The sequence below is a fragment of the Micropterus salmoides genome, unplaced genomic scaffold, assembly GCF_014851395.1.
Source record: "Micropterus salmoides isolate LMB-PRFRI ecotype aquatic unplaced genomic scaffold, ASM1485139v1 Ms_hic_scaffold_20, whole genome shotgun sequence".
In the NCBI taxonomy this organism is placed as follows: Eukaryota; Metazoa; Chordata; class Actinopteri; order Centrarchiformes; family Centrarchidae; genus Micropterus; species Micropterus salmoides.
Genome location: NW_024041151.1, coordinates 5,568,237 through 5,588,059, shown reverse-complemented (window position 1 = coordinate 5,588,059; position 19,823 = coordinate 5,568,237). Strand labels below are relative to the sequence as shown.

The following is a 19,823-nucleotide window of genomic DNA, read 5'->3' as shown; positions in this document are numbered from 1 at the left end:
CCTTGGGTGGTCTTTTACTCCCGTATGCCTGTAATTCAGTTGTGAACGTGTGGATGCATGCATGCATGTTTGTGTGTGTGGTTCTTTCTAGGAGTTTGGATGAGCGCTTCCCCCTTGAGGTCACGGAGGCTGCAGCCACAGAGAGATTGTTGTGGAGCTGGTTGGAGTTTTTGCTGGTGCCTGGGTGGGAGAGCAATACAAAGATTCTGTCTAAGTGTTTCGATACTTCGGTCACACTGACACTGGCAGCCAGAGGTGGAAGATAGTATACAGCATGAATAGTACACAAGTAATACCAGCTTCATGTAGTAAAAGTTGTAAGGTGTAAGTACTAGCTCTGGAGTAGAATGTGAATATCTGATTCTATCTGACATAACTGATGTATCAGTGTTCGAGCAGCCTTAAGGTGTGTTCACACTTAAAGCGAATCCAGTGTTTTGAGTGGCTTGATTACATACAAAGTCAATGCGTTTGTCACGACATTCACTGGTTCATGTGAGTTCAAAATTTTCAGCTTGAGCAAGAAATTCGCTTGACGCGATGTTGCAAAAGCCAATCAGCGGTGACATTGTCCAAACGTCACCGGCGGCTTCGGAGCGTTGTTTGGAGAAGATCTGGCGAACGGTGTAATGGCAAATCCGCTGGCCAACAGAGATCGGGGAAGAGAGAAGAACGGGGAAGTGTATGGGGAGCAGCGCTGCAGCTTTTGGACAAATAAACACCCGTCGTTGGTCTGGATTATGCTCTGACAACTACGCCGTTTACACGTGGGAGGAGCTCAGAGTTAACTGCTTTTATTAAATTAGCTTTTTACTTTAGTTTTTGGGATTACAACTTGATTTATCTTAACTCACGCTTCTCGGCAGCTAGCTTCAGTGCACATCCGGTTCCACTGTTGTTGTTAGCATCGGATGGCACCAGAGTTCTGCTGGACTACTACTTCATATTTATATAAAAAACAGATAAAACTGGACATTACTAGGAGAAAAGAAAGCGAGGAAGTTGAACTGCCTGGTGAGTTCAGAAAATATGCGTCTCTAACTTTATTCCAGCTATCGTTGTACTTTGCGGTGAACAGGTTAGCACAGCATAGCCCTGATCGATCCAAACTCCATTCAGAAAACAAACATTTTAAAAGTTGTTGTCCTGCTGACTTGCTGACAGACAATGAATTCATATGACAAATTGTCATATTGTAGTCATTTCAGCATCAGTTTGTTCCGTTTATTGCAATTAAATCACAGCAAAAGGTTTATTTTGGGTTCATACAGCTGTAGTATTGGGTTGTGTTTATTCGCTTATTGCGTTGTGTCAAAATGTCCAGCGGTCAAACTCGCGCAAGGTAAAGTGAAAGTGTGAATAACTACACCTTTACTGTTGTAACTGCTACTGTCAGCTAGTTTTAACTACTTTATGTACAGTTACCTTGTTTTAAGTACTTTATATACAGTTAGCTAGTTTTGCTACTTTATATACTGTCAATTAGTTTTAACTACTTTATATACAGTTAGCTAGTTTTAACTAATTTATGTACAGTCACCTTGTTTTAAGTACTTTATATACAGTTAGCTAGTTTTGCTACTTTATATACTGTCAATTAGTTTTAACTACTTTATATAAATTAGCTAGTTTTAACTACTTTATGTACAGTTACCTTGTTTTAAGTACTTTATATACAGTTAGCTAGTTTTGCTACTTTATATACTGTCAACTAGTTTTAACTACTTTATATACAGTTAGCTAGTTTTAACTACTTTATGTATAGTCAGCTTGTTTTAACTACTTTATATACAGTTACCTTGTTTTAAGTACTTTAAATACAGTTAGCTAGTTTTAACTACTTTATTCAGCTTGTTTTAACTACTTTATATACAGTTACCTTGTTTTAAGTACTTTATATACAGTTAGATAGTTTTAATTACTTTATATACAGTTAGCTAGTTTTGCTAATTTATATACTGTCAACTAGTTTTAACTACTTTATATACAGTTTGCTAGTTTTAACTACTTTACAAACAGTTTGCTAGTTTTAACTACTTTTACAGTTATAGTTTTAACTACTTTACAAACAGCTAGCTAGTTTTAACTACTTTTACAGTTATAGTTTTAACTACTTTACAAACAGCTAGCTAGTTTTAACTACTTTATATAACATTACAGTTTTAACCACTATATATAGAGTCAGCTAATTTTAACTACTTTATACAGGTATTTTTACTACTTTACAAACAGTTAGTTCGTTTTAACTACTTTACATACTGTTTGCTAAATTTACTACAGTTTGATAGTTTGGTCCAGTGTTTCCTGAATGTTTGTAAGAACATTAATGGAAGAGGAAAGGTCTTATACACATATTAGCTTTTTATTTTCGGCTTTTTTGTAATCTTTTCTTTTTTGTGAAATATTTGATAATTTTACCTCTTCAACAGTTATTTAAATGAAACCACGTGAGGCTTTTAGAAGGGGAAATATATCTATGGTGAAAATAAAAGCAACTCATTGACATCTGAAACATGACAAGAACGACGTACTAAAAGGACTGAACAGAGGTCGACACAATGAAACGGTCAAGCAGCCTTACAGAAAAGTAAGGGATCATAATCCAAAAACATTGGGATCCGTTGGTTTACTTTATAAACTGTTTTATTTGATTCATCTACTTTTTACTCCACAGCCCTGAGGAGTATCTCCAAGTGGTGACTGATTCATAATACATAATTATTCAGTTCTCTAACATGTGCAGTTTAGTGCAGATAGGAGAGACATTTTGCTACAGTAAGCAGAAAGTGTGTGAAACTCAATGTCAGATCTTCAGAAGTCCAAACACACACACATGCAGCCTCCTCCCTCCATAAAAAGGAAGAAAGAGAGAGAGTTTGAGACAGAAACACCGCAAGCTCAGGAATGTGGAGTTTACATGGGCAGCTTTATTTGGCCTGAAGAGAATGTTCCCTCATTGAGTTCAGAAAGCCACATCCCACATGCACACACATCCACACCCTCCCACATAAAGAATATAGCTGTAGAAACACCCACACACAAAGTAAATGTCCAAATGAAGTTCCAAATGTTATTAACATTTAATATTCTGTTCAAAGCAGAGAGCTTTCTGGGAGTCTGCAGGTATTCAGTCTGTGACGGTTCTGCAAACAGAGATGTGGACTCAACAGCAGGACTCAGGAGGCAGAGCAGTTGAAAGCAATGATTCATTAGGGTTTGATTAGGGCAAACTAAGCAGACAAAGGGCAGGCAGGCGGAACCGGAAACAGGCTGTGGTCAGGAACAGGCAGGTAGGAAAGTGGAACGAATGCTGCACCGCTAAGAGTCGGTAGTACATCCAACTTTATCACATCAAGGATCCCTAAACTGATACAAATTAGACCACGGACCCCTGTTTGATAAGAGTTTGTCCCAGGGTCCCCCATCTGATAGGATCTTTGTTTTTAGATGTGTATGAAACCCATGACCCAAGTAGTAATACACTGCTCAAAAAAATAAAGGGAACACTTAAACACCACAATGTAACTCCAAGTCAATCACACTTCTGTGAAATCAAACTGTCCACTTAGGAAGCAACACTGATTGACAATCAATTTCACATGCTGTAAGGTTGCAAATGGAAGAGACAACAGGTGGAAATTATAGGCAATCAGCAAGACACCCCCAATAAAGGAGTGGTTCTGCAGGTGGTGACCACAGACCACTTCTCAGTTCCTATGCTTCCTGGCTGATGTTTTGGTCACTTTTGAATGCTGGCGGTGCTTTCACTCTAGTGGTAGCACGAGACGGAGTCTACAACCCACACAAGTGGCTCAGGTAGTGCAGCTCATCCAGGATGGCACATCAATGCGAGCTGTGGCAAGAAGGTTTGCTGTGTCTGTCAGCGTAGTGTCCAGAGCATGGAGGCTACCAGGAGACAGGCCAGTACATCAGGAGACGTGGAGGAGGCCGTAGGAGGGCAACAACCCAGCAGCAGGACCGCTACCTCCGCCTTTGTGCAAGGAGGAGCAGGAGGAGCACTGCCAGAGCCCTGCAAAATGACCTCCAGCAGGCCACAAATCTGCATGTGTCTGCTCAAACAGTCAGAAACAGACTCCATGAGGGTGGTATGAGGGCCCGAGATGAGATCCTCAGACCCCTTGTGAGACCACATGCTGGTGCGGTTGGCCCTGGGTTCCTCCGAATGCGAGACAATGCTAGACCTCATGTGGCTGGAGTGTGTCAGCAGTTCCTGCAAGAGGAAGGCATTGATGCTATGGACCGGCCCGCCCGTTCCCCAGATCTGAATCCAATTGAGCACATCTGGGACATCATGTCTCGCTCCATCCACCAACGTCACGTTGCACCACAGACTATCCAGGAGTTGGCGGATGCTTTAGTCCTGGTCTGGGAGGAGATCCCTCAGGAGACCATCCGCCACCTCATCAGGAGCATGCCCAGGCGTTGTAGGGAGGTCATACAGGCACGTGGAGGCCACACACACTACTGAGCCTCATTTTGACTTGTTTTAAGGACATTACATCAAAGTTGGATCGGCCTGTAGTGTGGTTTTCCACTTTGATTTTGAGTGTGACTCCAAATCCAGACCTCCATGGGTTGATAAATTTGATTTCCATTGATAATTATTGTGTGATTTTGTTGTCAGCACATTCAACTATATAAAGAAAGGAGTATTTAATGAGATTATTTCATTCATTCAGATCTAGGATGTGTTATTTTAGTGTTCCCTTTATTTTTTTGAGCAGTGTACATTCTGTCATTGTATTAATTATGGATGGAATTGTAATGAAAATAAATGATTCCCCTTTTTGCTGCAGACTCCCCGGAACCCCCCTCAAGGAACTGTAGAGGGTACACGGACACCACCCACGACCCGACCCCGGATGAGCGGTTAAAGATTGATTAATGAATGGATATACAGATAGGCAAGCTGAATTAAATTATGACCTTGACGTCATCACAACAATCAGTGTCAGCTTGTGATGTGGGAGGCGACATTGTGGCTCCAAAAATGCTGGATATGTGAAAATTCATTAACTGAGAGTCTACACTGCAACAGATGCGAGATTGGTTTGTTTCCACACGTTTTGTACATCGTTGAAATGTTTCATTGCGGTTGGTAGCTGTGGCTACCAATAAATATGAGCCAAACCACGCAGAATCAGGTGTATTGCCAAGCAGGTTTTCACATATGAGAAATTTGCCTTGGTATATTGGTGCATAACAATAAATAAAGTAAGTAAATAAAGATAAAGCAAGAGAGAAAGTCTGCTGATGTTGTTTCCCTGTTGTTCATGAGCTCATCTCTAGTGAAAGGGCTCTGGGTACCACAGCAGGAAACTGACTTTACACACAAAACAACGTGAGGCTACACAAATCGCTTACATTCAAAAAAACAACAATGAAAAATGAGCAGCCTGTGGTGAAAGTTACAATGGTCCAGACCTCATTGGAAGCTGCCGAGGCAGCTTAGCTATGTTGCATATTGTAAAACCAAAGCAATGACCTGAAAGATGCTAGAATGCTCCATAGAGCTGTGAGGATCTGCCGAGTTGGTGGCAAGTAATGTAAAAATGTATGCCATTAAATTTACACGTCACTCTTCATGCTTCCCAGAGGATGAACCCCTTTCATTTTGGTCACCTCTAATGTCAACTTTGTGCACAAGATACTGTTTCTGATCATCTGACTGCCATGAAGATTGTTGAGCACATTCATGCTCCTGAAGGGATACACGCTCATGATTGTAAAGACACCAGCAGACTAGCAGGGCTTTATTCTTGTTACTTATATAAAGTAAGTGGTTTATTTCCCAATTATAACACAACCTGCAATAATATTAGGGATGATAGTTTCTACACGGCGGACAGATGTTCTTGTTCCAGTGACGTCAGTGGAACAGACGTGACTGTGACTCAGCCATTAATTCATATGAGCTCATATCTGAGTGGGCCGCTGTCATTACAACATCAAGACAGACACGTGGATGGATTTGGTTAGATTGAAGCAGCTGGCATTACTTTAACTTATTTTTAGGTCAATTTAGAGCTTACAGGGAGGGCAATAGATGAAGGATCAGTACTCATAGTTTGCTTGAATGTTCTCTATCCCAGGACGTGGACATATTTCGCGTGTAGGTCCTCAGCAGTGTCTTTATATTTGGGTTTATGAACAGCCAGTTCCTACACCCAAGTTGTCATGGACACGTAGTCAAGGCCCCTTGATGTCATGTTTGTAATGCACACGGAAGCCCTTTAGTGTCTTTTCTGAAACTAAAAGTAGTTATAGTATATACAGTAAATAACAGAAAAGTCCATGTAAGGAGGTGGTTGGGGTGGACGAGTGGGCCAGAAACCAGACTTTCACCAAAGAGACTGGTGTTCGTTTCCGGTGTGAAACAAAAAGTCAACATTTACACTTTTTAGTTAAGTTACGTAGGTTGTGTATGTACCGCTACTTAACTTACATAACTTAAGTCATGAAAGTAACGTAATTATTTTAACCCAAACCATGGTGTTTTTTAAAACCTCACCATGTAGTTTTGTTGCCTAATCCTAAAAACGTTGCGATGTTTCACAACATTAACCACTAGTTTAGTTAATTGACTGTGGAGCTCTAAACATCCAAAAACAATGATTAAGGATACCCAAGGCAGGCCCAGACCAAGAGTCCACTCGTGACCGTTTGGGAATGTGTTGTTATGAAAACAATCAACATTTAGCTGTCTCTGGAACCTTATAGCTATAATAACACTTTATGTTAAATATGGTGTTCCACAGGGATCAATGCGTTTGTTCTGTGTGTACATGCTTGGTCACATATTCAAAAAATACAACATAAATTATAATTTGTAGGCAGACAATAATAGTTGTGAAACTCCTCGTCAGAAGTCCAGGAACAGTGTCCGTGTTACTCTGGATATTCTATATTTCGATGTCAGTGCTATGAGCATCACAAATGAAAGTCCATTTACCTCCACAGTATTGAGGTGGAAGCGGAATAAAGTAAGTGGGGGAAGTTGTACGTTCTTGATACCAAATATTTAGTGTGTTTTTAAGTAAGTGTTGTTGTTTCTCCTTATTATCGTTATCCAGGTTTCCTGTATTTGGCATGTGCCCTCTTTACCACAGTGCAACACTTTCCGTTTTTGCAGTAGTTGATGCAGGGAGATGATACCTACAGAGACTGGACAAACCATACATAAAGTCTGTTTCCACTACAGACCGTTTCCAGCAGAGATTTGTTTTTCCATCGGTCGCCGACGTCAGTCTCAAATGTCAAACATGTTGTAAAAAATCTTTACGAGACTGACCAGCAGCGACTGGATCTCATGACTTCAGGTTAGACTATTTACATATCACACAATGTGTGATTTTACCTGACTGCCAACACCAACTGACCCAGACTGGAATAGATCCGGCACGACAGTTCTAATGAAGTTTCCCGTCTTTAGCCAAAGGTTTGTAGCCATTTTTGAACCCAGGTTGTGTATTTTGCTGGTTTAAAACTTCCTATAGAAAGACCCTCTCTCTCAGCAGTACAAACATCCCTCTGCATACACCACACCGTCTGAAACCCACCAGTGTTTATGACCAAACTGTAATAAGCACACTCAGCCCAAAAAGGTGTGCAGAGACCAGCCACTTCTACATAAATATTTCTGGCCCACAGGCATGCATTTTATTCCTTCTTATGAGCCAAGAACCCAGTCTGACCAAACATCAAGTGAAGCAATGCAGTTTTCTCCTGTTGGCTTACATCCCCACTGAAAATATACCCACCAGTGTTGCCAGGATGTTTTAAACGAGCCAGGCCACCACAAAACTTATGTTGGTTAAATCAAAAGCCATGACATGACATGGATCCAAGCTGCAAAATATGATGACCCAGATAAACCAGGGCTGATGAGCCTAATTATGATGGTGATGTGTGTGCTTAAGGAATGAAAGGAGGATCCAAACTGTGATAGCAAATAGGAGGGTTTTTTTTGTCTTAAACCTGCAATAACTGATGTTTGACTCCATGGGGGCAACAGAAACAAACTGTGGACACAACATGATGTGATGAACTTGTTGGCAAACAGATCACACATCCGGCAGTTACAGAACAACATTAAGCTTTTCACAGCAGGGCGCTTTTTCTTAACCAACAGCTGCCTGCTGTGGCAGACACTTTAAAACTGCTGTAATCAATATTTTCATATTTATAATAGATTATATGAGTATGTGTAAATTAAAAGGTCATTCATAGCTAGGAACCCACAGAAAATTATCACCACCTCTTTAGTTCCCCTCAGCTCTACAGAGTGTTATTTAGGTTTTCTAGTTTGCAAACTTTGCTCTCATTAACCTCATTTCAGCTGTTTTTAGCCCAGATACCTCTAATAAACCTGTTGTGCTGGGAATTATGTGTTACGTTGTCTCAGTACCGGGTCTGGACCTCGAATGAGTATTTGGCTTTGTGAACCTTTCAGACGTGTGGGCCCTTTGAGGGTCCCAACCTGTAGGTTGACTTTATTGAGTTCATTGAAGAATAGCCTCTTGAGATTCAGCATCTCATTTTCATGAGACAAATCTGGGGGGGTCGACTTACCTTAACCTATATTAATACATTATATTAGCAAAGTCCAGTAAAGTAGTATAAAGCAGCATAAAAGTGAAACGCTAAAGTACCTTAAAATTTTACTTAGGTAGAGTACTTAATTTCCACCACTGCTGCTGAACCAACTGCAAACAAGTTCACAATAAGAACATTTAGCAAGTAATAATATAAGTTCAAGTGGCTGAAAATCACCTCCTGCAGCTTTAAGGGCCTGAATTCTCCAAGCGTTCAGGATGCGATACAGCTTGAGTTGAGAAACACCCTCATTGTGTTCTGTGACTGTGGTTTACAGATGCATTGAACTATGATTGGACCAGTTGCCCACTGGCGTTGTCTCTCGACCACAAACCACCAATCAAGCCCCTCCACCTACAGCCTCATTTCCCCACGTAAACACACCACCACATTATGCTGTAGTGGTCGGAAAAGGGACAGCAGCACCACAGATATAGCAAAGCAGAGGGAACACAGCTCCATCATGTTCTTGCCATCATAGAGAGCTCAGATCGTCTGTTGATTCCCAGATCCCAGGGGGGCACCTGTTTACATGTTCCTGTGTTTACACTCAAGCCAGAATGCATGTGTACATAAATGAACCGCAGATGTAAACTGTAAACGCAAGCCAAATCACCATCTGCAATGGTTGCAAATAAGACAAACAAAAATAAATGAAGCAGGAGAGCTGGGGTCGGGGCCCGGATCGACACCACAGAGAGGAAGTTATGTTTTTCAACAAATCTCATGTGCAGACTCAAACCAACAGTGAATGTATGTCCTAACAGGTCCTGTGTCACATCCTGATATATGTTCTCCCTCTTGCCACAAGGCTCCATTGTTGTCCAAAAGCTTTCACACATCAATGAGCCACACTGTTGCACCGGGTGAGATGTTCCTTTATCACCATAAATTGCATTACACTAAAAGAGCACTGCGCTCCCAGAATGCAGGGTTACTGGTGAGTCTCCAAAAGTAGACTAGGAGCCAGAGCGTTCAGCTATCAAGCTCCTCTCCTGTGGAACCAGGTTCCAGTTTGGCTTCAGGAGGCAGACACCATCTCCACATTACAGAATAGACTTTCCTCTTTGATAAAGCTTATAGTTAGGGCTGGCCAGGTGAGTCCTGAACCATCCCTTAGTTATGCTGCTATAGGCCTAGACTGCTTCCCATGATGCACTTAGCTCCTCTCCCTCTCCATCTGTATGAATTGTTATCCCATTAATACATGTTATTAACTTGACTTCTTCCCTCTCCTGTAGTTTTGTGCTTCCTCGTCCCTCTCCTCCTGTCGCTTTTTGGAGGTGTTTCTGCCTCTAGAGCAATGGGGTCTGGATCTGTGGTGGCGGGCTTCCTACTGCCCTTATGTTATTTTCTTAACACCTGCTACAACTATAATTAAAAATAGTCCTAAATATTATTATTATTATTATCATCGTTATTATTATTATGTGTATTATTACCACTACCATCACTTTTATTTTACATCTCTGTGTGCTCTCGTTTCTCCTGTCCTACTATACACACCGATCAGCCATAACATTATGACCACCGACAGGTGAAGTAAACAACACTGGTTATCATTACCATGGCACCTGTCAGTGGGTGGGATATATTAGGCAGCAGGTGAACATTGTGTCCTCAAAGTTGATGTGTTAGAAGCAGGAAAAATGAGCAAGCATAAGGCTATGAGCGACTGGGTCAGAGCATCTACAAACCGGTCTGCAGTGGTCAGTAATAAATCAAAAGTGGAAAAGCGGTGAACTGATGACAGGGTCATGGGCAACCAAGGCTTATTGCCCAATCCAACAGACATGCTACTGTAGGTCAAGTTGTTGATGCTGGTTCTGATAGAAAGGTGTCAGAACACACAGAGCATACACAAAGGAGTCCAAGCTTCAAAATCTGACTTTTACTCGTCAGATATTTTACACTGTGGTATTACTACTACTAGAATCGAAGTGCTTCCGCCATTGAGTGTGGTTAATGTGTTCATGTTGGGATGTTAACACAAACTCTTAAATGTAAAGTGAAGCAATGACAGATACTCACTCAGACAACACTGCCCTCTGCTGGGTTATCGAGCTACAACACTCAGCAAACTTCACTCTTCTTTACATATTTTCCAAACACTATAAGTTTAATGGGAATAAATACAATGGAACCAGATGATTTGTTTTACATGATTCCACTTCACTGTATAATTATCGTAATTCATAATTAGGTACAAGGCAAGCAGTACACATACAGAACTCACGACCTAGTGTTGTACACTATACTGCAGTGCTCTCACAAGTGACTGTAGTGTGATTAGTAGCAGCAAAATCTAGTAAATTAAAGAGTAATATGTTAATATGTACTCTAACAGCGTACACCACGTGAATATATAATGAGTAGTAATAACATGTGTTTGTATTAATATATACAAATTATACAGTGTATGATGTAATAGAAATAGTAACAATAAAATAGCTTTAACATAATCCAGTATATATATATATATATATATATATATATATATATATATATATATATATATATATATATATATATATATATATATATATATATATAGTACAGCAATATAATATATTTAATAATTTAATTAATTATAATAATATAACTTAGTATGGGTATACTGTAGTATAGCATAGTAATATATAAATTTTTTGTAACAAAGAAAACAAGAGAAAGTTTGAAGTAAAACATTTATTTAACTCAGCAGAAAAGACGTTTTAGCACCTCGTGGTTTCACATTTCACAGCAGTTTACGTGTAACGTGCTTTGACACTTGTAGCTGGTGACAGACAAAAAACACACACATAATTAGAGAACGATTCAGTAGCAGTCACTAAAATATAAATGTTCCTGTTAGCACAGTAATAACCAAACATCATGTTAAAACAGCAGAACCAGCACCATCATACCCAGACTCAGAAAAGGCTGTTTAATATTTCTAAAATACATCAGATTTAAAAATTTAGTTTTACAGGTTTGTCACATACTGCAGATGTAAATGTGCATTTTACATATGAACTGTTGTACAAGGCATTTTTACTTTTAACGTTTAATCACATAATAAGTAAGACCACAAACAGGACGACAACATTTCAGTAAGCAGCTGTCAGAGGTGGAGCTTGTTCAAATACACGCAGTTCCACAAAGACTGAATATAGTTTATAGTATGTCAAACCATAACCCCTAAAACAAACACATCATTTAACAAAACTAGTTTATATGAGCCAAAAAAACAAAGTGCAAACCTAAATATCTTAGAAACTGAAACTATGGTTCATTTTTAGCAAAATCAAAATGTTGTTTCACCACATTCAAGTTTACACATTCACTTTAAATATTTGCTCCATCCCACTTTTATCCTGTCGTAGGTATAAACAGTGTTTCCAAATTGCTTTTACACTGTAGGTATTTAAATTATGAATATTTTATCCCGAAGCTGAAGTTGGTTTCAGTGTTTGCAGACATTGGAAAAATATGATATACAATTATCAGCATTTGGATTGATTACATTTAATTAAAATGTTTTTCAAACTACTTTAAACTGCTCATAAGAGTTTTGAAGGCATATGAATGTCATAAAACTTGTCAAACTACTTTTATAAACAAAACTACATTCAAAAGCCCACTGCTGTACAACTCTCCAGAGGACACACAGACTGTTGCAAGCTTTGACGATGTGTAGAACTTAAGCTGTTTGATTAATCATGCCGACGCGTGTTGAGATATGGTTCAGAGCAAAATACAAAGTTTGGCATTTATTGGTCATCATCACAGCGAGACATGTACAGAGAGAAATTAGTGACGATACCGTTGACGGATATGGGATTTTCAAGACCGACACAGATTTGGATATTTGAGGATTTTAAAATCAGATATTCTGATTTATCAGCCAATATTTTTTTTTCTCTTCTTCTTAAAAACACACAACATAAATAAAGATTATCTCTAGCCTGTGTTGTGTGTACTTATGAGAACTCACCAAGACACCATGACATAATGCAATCAAAAATGAAACTTTTTAATTGTTATGAATAGTATTTGAACTAAAGTACAGCGGATTATGTCAGCTGATTGTGGTGTTTGGTTATGTTTCCAACAGGGGAGTTGCTGAGTGCCCTCCGGTGGACAAACTATGCAACAACAACACTTAGAAATGGAGAGAAGTCAATCATGTTATTTTTTAAATGGTAATTTATCAGCTGTTATAAACACAGATATCAATTTATCGGCAATTAGCTCATATCACGCCGATTTATCGGTCGGGCTCTACTGGTGACAAATGTGTTTCATCATGAACAACAAATAAAAACAACATTTACGTGCGATGATTTGTTGTATGTATTTCACCTATAAATTTCCAAACTGCAAGTTAATCAATCTAAATAAGCATTTGTTCAAACTGATTCAACAATCTGCACATTAAACTTCTACTATCTTTAGAAATTTAAATACACAGGAAGCATTTCAAAAGCAAGTGATTAAAAAACAAGAAGTTGGAAATATATATGAAAACTAAAATGTATTCAAGCTGAGTTGTATTTATTTGTAGAATTTGGAGCTGAAACAATTGGTCGGTTAATTGATCAGTCGATTAGTTGGTTAAAAAGCCAAACATTTTTGGTTTTATCTTCTCTAATGTGACGGTTTTCTGCTTTTCTTTGTTTTAGACTGTTGGTCAGACAAAACAAAACTTTTAAAGATGTCGTAGGAAACTGAAACACTTTCACTATTTCTGGACATTTTAAACTCTAAAAAACTAATCAATTAATCACTAAAACAACTGAAGAAAACTATTTATTGTGAAAATAATTGTTACTTATAACTGTTGGAGAATTGTATTACATATTTTAAGTTGGGTGGTATATGTTTGCATTTGTGAAAACCACACTTTGCTCAAATGTTCTCTTGTTGGTACTTGAGGATCATGAATCACACATTCGTCACATACTGAGACTAAGTCCTCTCTGCTGGGAGTGTGTGCTGTGATTTAAAGCACTGTATGGAAGACCGTGGTGTTTTACCGCACACTCTGTGACATGTGCAGAGGAGTCAGCATCTCCTCAAAGATGGCTCCTTTCACATTTGAGCCTCTCAGGTTCGCCTCCTGAAGGTCACATCCTGATAAGTCACAGTTCTGAGAAAAACACCTGAACGTTATCACGGATTGAAATTCGTCTCATTTCGCAGGTTTAGGTGAATTATGGATGCACGGTGTGTGTTCTCACCTCCAGGTCTGTCCCAGCCAGCGTTGCTCCTCTTAGATTGCAGTTCTTCAGTTTGGCGTTTTTCAGTGTCGCGACCCTCAGGTTGATCCCCGTCATCTGACTCCCCTCCATGTCCACACCCTTCAGGTTGGCTCCTGCTGACACACACATTCACATATCAGTTCAGAACAAACCTCACCTGCTTAGGTCTGTCTGAAGAACACGTGTGGTTGGCTGCTTCACCCTCCAGATTGGCTTTGATTCCCGCGGGATCTTCAAAATTACAGCCTCTCAGTGAAGCTCCTTCCGCGTTGGTACACAGCATCTTCACACCCTGCAGATTAGCTGCCTGGGAGAGAGAGACACACACACGAACATTAGGGATGCACCGAAATGAAAATTCTTGGCGGAAGCCGAAACCCATTTTTTCCATTTATTTTGCCTTTTTTTTTACCATCGCATAAATTAAATAGTCAAAATGTTTCTTTTTACTCAGTGGGTCCGGGGCCCGAGAGGGTCCGGTAAAGTAAATTACATTTACTTTTAATGTACACATGTAATATGTTTCATACTTTCTGTGAATATAATCCAATTAATCTTATTTTCATTACGTACAGATGCTTTATTTTGAAAACCGAACAAAATCCAGTATCCTCGCGCTAAATTGATCAAGTCCGACCCAGTTTGATAAAAAAAAATATAATAATAATAATAATAATCTTTATTTGTAGAGAACTTTTCAAAAACAAGTTACAAAGTGCTTTAACAAGTGAAAAGACAATAATACTAAAATAAATAATAAATAATGTTGTTGTGGTCCTCGTAACATGAAGTCTTCACAGCCTCTCTTCAGGCAGGACTCTCATACTGCAGCACTTGTCTTTGTAAAGAGACAAACTGACAGGATAAAGTCTCTAACCTGCCTGTCAGCTCGCTCTGGTCCGTTTCAGTGGATTTACCATAAAGGTTTTAATACGTGTGCACTCCAAATTTAGGTGCGGCTAGCAAAAATTGTGAATGTACTTGTTCGGTGTTTGGCTAAAAATTACTTTTGGTGCATCCCTAACAGGCAACCTGGTGGGCTTCAAGGAGTTTTATACATCAAAGAACTTCTGTAAAAACCAGATCGGACGTTTAATTGAGACCTGCGTTTATGTGTCAAACAGAGTTGATGAAGGCTTGAAGTCACTTCAGATTAAAGCTAGGTGCCCAACACTCTTCAGTCATAAATACAACAGGAGCGTTAGGGCTGAAGTCTGTTAGGGTTAGTGGTTCAGGTTGAATGAATAAACTCAGGCTTCAGGAATGTGTTTACGCTCTGACGTTGAACCGTCCCACAAGTGATATTAAATGAGAAGAAAACTCACATCGAGACACGCCATGGACAGGTCTGCTCTCTCCAGGTTTGCCCCACTCAGGTTAGCATGGGTCAGGTTGGCTCCTCTCAGGTTGGCCATCTTAAAGTTGATGTAGCGCAGATCCAGACGAGACAGGTCTGCGCTGTTAAAGTTCAGACCCTGACAGAACACAAACATACAAAGTATCTGAGGGACTGTGCGTATGTTTCCGGGCTTTCCCACAGTGTTTAGAGTGCAGAGACCTAAACTGGACTAAAGACAGCCTCCGCTAACACCAGAACAAATATTGCACACTACCAGTCAAAAGTTTGGACAGAAATGTTGTGGTTTTTGAATGAAAAAAAACATTAAAATAACAGAAATACAGTGTGGACATTGTTAATGTTGTAAATGATATAGTTGTCAAAAACAATACTATTATATCACAATTATGTCACCACAGTTTCTCCCACACAGTGGATGAGACAGTCCCAAACAGGGCTACGGGAAACCCTGAAGGCGGTATGGGTGTTTGTGACAGTATGTGTGTTTATTTTTGTCTACCTGACACCGGAGCTCTGACTTGGTCGTCGTAGCCAACAGGAATCTAATAAACTCCTTGCGGCTCAGAGGTGAGTGGTCATCAGGGGCTGAGAGGACTGAGCAGGAGAAACACATGTGGGGGGCTGAAACCACTGGCCCTGAAAATAACCTTCATTCAACAAAATGTGTGCTCTACACAGGCGCACATACCTTTATGAGGGTCTCCAGCTGTTCAGCAAGCTGCTCAATACCAAAGAAGCGAGCCTCTTCCAGCACACCTGCAGAGGAAAGACTAGATTAGAAAGCACGGTAATCTATGACTTGTTCAATACACATTAAAAGTGTGTGGTTTGTACCCAGAGGATTGATGCCTTCATTGATGATGAGCTGTCCGTGTCTCAGATAATTCAGAATGGGTTCAAAGTAGTCTGGACTGCGATCTATCAGGTAGGCCCCCTGAGAGTCCTGCTTGTTCCCCCAAATGTCTGAATTAAACACAAGATGAAAAAGCACAAGAGCTTTTATTAAAACAAACAGATCAATCATTTATTTTTTTAAGATAAAAAGTTGTGTGTTTATTGAGTGCCATTACCTTTCTCTCTGAACATGTGGGCCAGCATGCTCTCAGGCTCTTTACTGACCAGCGTGCTTCTGAGGACACACATACGGAAGCTATTTACATAAAACCTATACAGTTGAAGGAGGCAACCATGTTTCACTAATGCCCAGCGGTTATTTAAACCAACTAAAACTGCAGTTTACAGCTCCACTTCAAGAGGAGGAAAACAGCAAAACAGCAGCCACATAAGCCTCAGTGTTTCCCATCCATGACGTTATAAACTGGAAAGTGATGCATCAACAATGGACAAATTTACCTCGTGGTGGTGAAGCAGCGTCCACCGACGTTGAGCGTCAGCCAATCAGTCTGACCTTTTTCAAGGCCTCCGAGATCTTCCGGAGGATCTACACACAGGCGGAAGTACAAGGTAGATTTATCTGTCACATTACAACAGGTTGTAAAGAGTTTGTAACTCTCTTCTGCCGTGTAGCAGAAAATATACACTATAGCAATATAAAAGCAATTTAAAAATGGTAATACACTGTGTACAGAAATACACTGGAGCAGTGCTGAGGATGAATTTGAGTTTAAAAGTCTAATAGCTTTGGGGGAAAATGCTGCTCTGCTGTCTTGAAGTGTCTCAGCAGAAACTCCTATATCTCTTCCCAGAAGGCAGCAGGATGAACAGGCTACAGTCCTTTAGTATCCTTTAGTAAGTAACTGGCATACAATCAAGGAAACTTAACTAATAACAAAGAAGATGCATGACGAGCGATGCCGATACCAAAAAGTGGTCACACTCTTTTTTGTGTTGTTTCTGAGTCGTCTGTCATTGTTAGCGTTTGGTACACTGCTGTCAAATGTCACTCAAGTTCTACTGTCACTTCACACCGTCACGTACTGATGTTCTGGTGTCATGTGCTGATCATTAGTGGTATGTCACTTTGACTAGTGGTATGTTGTTGCTGTTTCACCAACATATGGCATATGGAAATGTTACATCACTGGCGTTGACTGTTGATATATTGTTACTGTATGCCAAATAAAAACAGCATTCAACTTGTGTTCCACGGACAGGTGCCACTTTTCACACAGAGTTAGTGGGTAGCAGGTATTTTAATAACTGCTGTGAGTAAAAGAGTTAAAATGATTCAATATTTCACTCAAAAAAAAAAACAAAGATTACAGAAGAATTCAAATTATGACTATACATTTGTGAATCACAACTTTGTTTTTCTTCTTTCCTCTCCTGTTAATCATCTCACAACCCCTCAGATTTAACTGGTGAACCTTTGGAGGGGCCCGAGCCCAAGGTTGGGAACCACTGGACTAAACTATCTGATTGTATATAAAGTAAAGTAAAACTAGTTAACTGTAAATAAAGTATAGCTGAAACTATGTGATTAAAAGTTAGTTACTAGCTGACTGACAGATTAGAGGATACTTTTTACTGCAGAATCAGTACTTTTACTTCTGGTAACGTTATTTTAAATACATTTTGCTGCTAACGTGCAAAGGAGTAGTTTTACATTGTTGACTTGAAATTTTACTGAAGTATGTTCACTGCAGAGGATCTGCTTCAAACTTACCTTCAGATGAATCTTCCTCTGATATGTACAGCACATCATCATCTCTGCAGGCACAGACACACACCGGATTTATCAATTACATGAAAACAAACAAACATTTCACTGCTTTCAAAGCTACAGGTGAACACATTACTCTGCAGGTCTCACCTATTATCAAAGCTACAGGTGAACACATTACTCTGCAGGTTTCACCTATTATCAAAGCTACAGGTGAACACATTACTCTGCAGGTCTCACCTATTATCAAAGCTACAGGTGAACACATTACTCTGCAGGTCTCACCTATTATCAAAGCTACAGGTGAACACATTACTCTGCAGGTCTCACCTATTATCAAAGCTACAGGTGAACTTAACACGCTCAAAACTGTGGAGATGCCCGTGGACTTCAGGAGGAGCCCCCCCCCCACTCTGCCCCCCGTCTGCCGGTGAATCCTTCAGGTTTCTGGGATCCACTATATCCCAGGACCTGAAGTGGGAGCCCAACACTGACACCATCATCAAGAAGGCCCAGCAGAGGATGTACTTCCTGCACCAGCTCAGGAAGCTCAACCTGCCTAAGGAGCTGCTGATCCAGTTCTACACAGTCATCATCCAGTCTGTTCTCTGCACCTCCATCACTGTCTGGTTTGGACGAGGACAGACTACAACGGACAGTCAGGACTGCAGAAAAGATCATCGGTGCCAACCTGCCCTCCATTCAGGACGTATACATTTCCAGAGTCAGGAAACGGCCAGGAAACATCACTGCAGATCCATCTCCACCTCGGACACAACCTGTTCCAGCTCCTCCCCTCTGGTAGGCGCTACAGAGCACTGTACACCAAAACCAACAGACTCAGGAACAACATCTTCCCACAAGCCATCACTCTGATGAACAGCTGACTCTGGCTTACAGTGTCAGGAACAAAGCCTGTGCAATCATTCCTGTTTACTAGCTACCACTTACCATTTATTTACTTATTCATTCATCATTCTCCATTTCAAAGCTGTTCCTACTGTATTCCAATCCACCTACCTCATGCACATAATACTTATTTATTCCAGCATTTGCACTCATCACACTGTGTACATGTATGCGCACCTGTATATCACATCCACCTCCGACATGTACATAATAACAATTTTCTCCTGCATCCTCTGCTCATGGCACTTTTGTGAGTCTGTTTTGTTGACAGTGTGTAACTTATGTATGTGTTCTCTATACTGAATCTCTATCCTGTGTTTGATTTTATTACTGTATAGCACATTGCGATCATTGTTCAATCCAGAGTGAAATTGTACACATACTCTGATGCTGGGTCTTACCTGATCAACGCTATGTCGTCTATGAGGCCGCCGTTCCCATTATAAACACTAGAGGCTCTTACTCCCAGCTTCGAGCTGGCCACGGACAGTAAATCCTCCAGAGAGCCGTACACGGCCACCACCTGTACGACAACACCGATAACACACATCAGATCACCTAACACTTCCGTACATTAAACAAAATGTCTGGCATTAGCTTGTAACGCTGGCTAATGCGCGGTAAGCTAACGTTAAACTAGCCATTTTTGTTTAGCATGAATACATTTTTACTTGAATGCTAACCAACACCTATTTCCGTTTTTATCTTTCTTACCTTTCCATTTGTGGAGGTTCCGTTGACAAACAGTGTAACTCTTCTCATGGCAAAACAAGATCAACTAAAGTGTAAACTGCTCTCAGTTTCATCAATTAAAACCGAACTCATTCTTTGGCAACAATCCGTTTCCTTTCTCCTTTCCTCTCTAACGGCCAATGCAGCGGAATTAGCCAATCAGCTACTTAGATCAAAACGCAGCAGCCAATCAGTAAGCCGAATGGGCGGGACCTCCATAGAAACGCAAGATAATAAATTTTTTAATTTTTATTATTAAAGTCACTTCAGTGTAGACTTCAAACGCAAAACTTTACACCAACTAAATCTGTAACAGAATAAAACAGTCCATTTATATTAC

At 40.1% G+C, this 19,823-nt stretch overlaps 1 pseudogene; it reads right to left on the bottom strand.

Annotated features, from left to right (window-relative positions):
* Window positions 1-11,289: 11,289 nt before the first annotated feature.
* On the bottom strand, window positions 11,290-19,624 carry LOC119914657 (annotated as a pseudogene).
* Window positions 19,625-19,823: the final 199 nt, after the last annotated feature.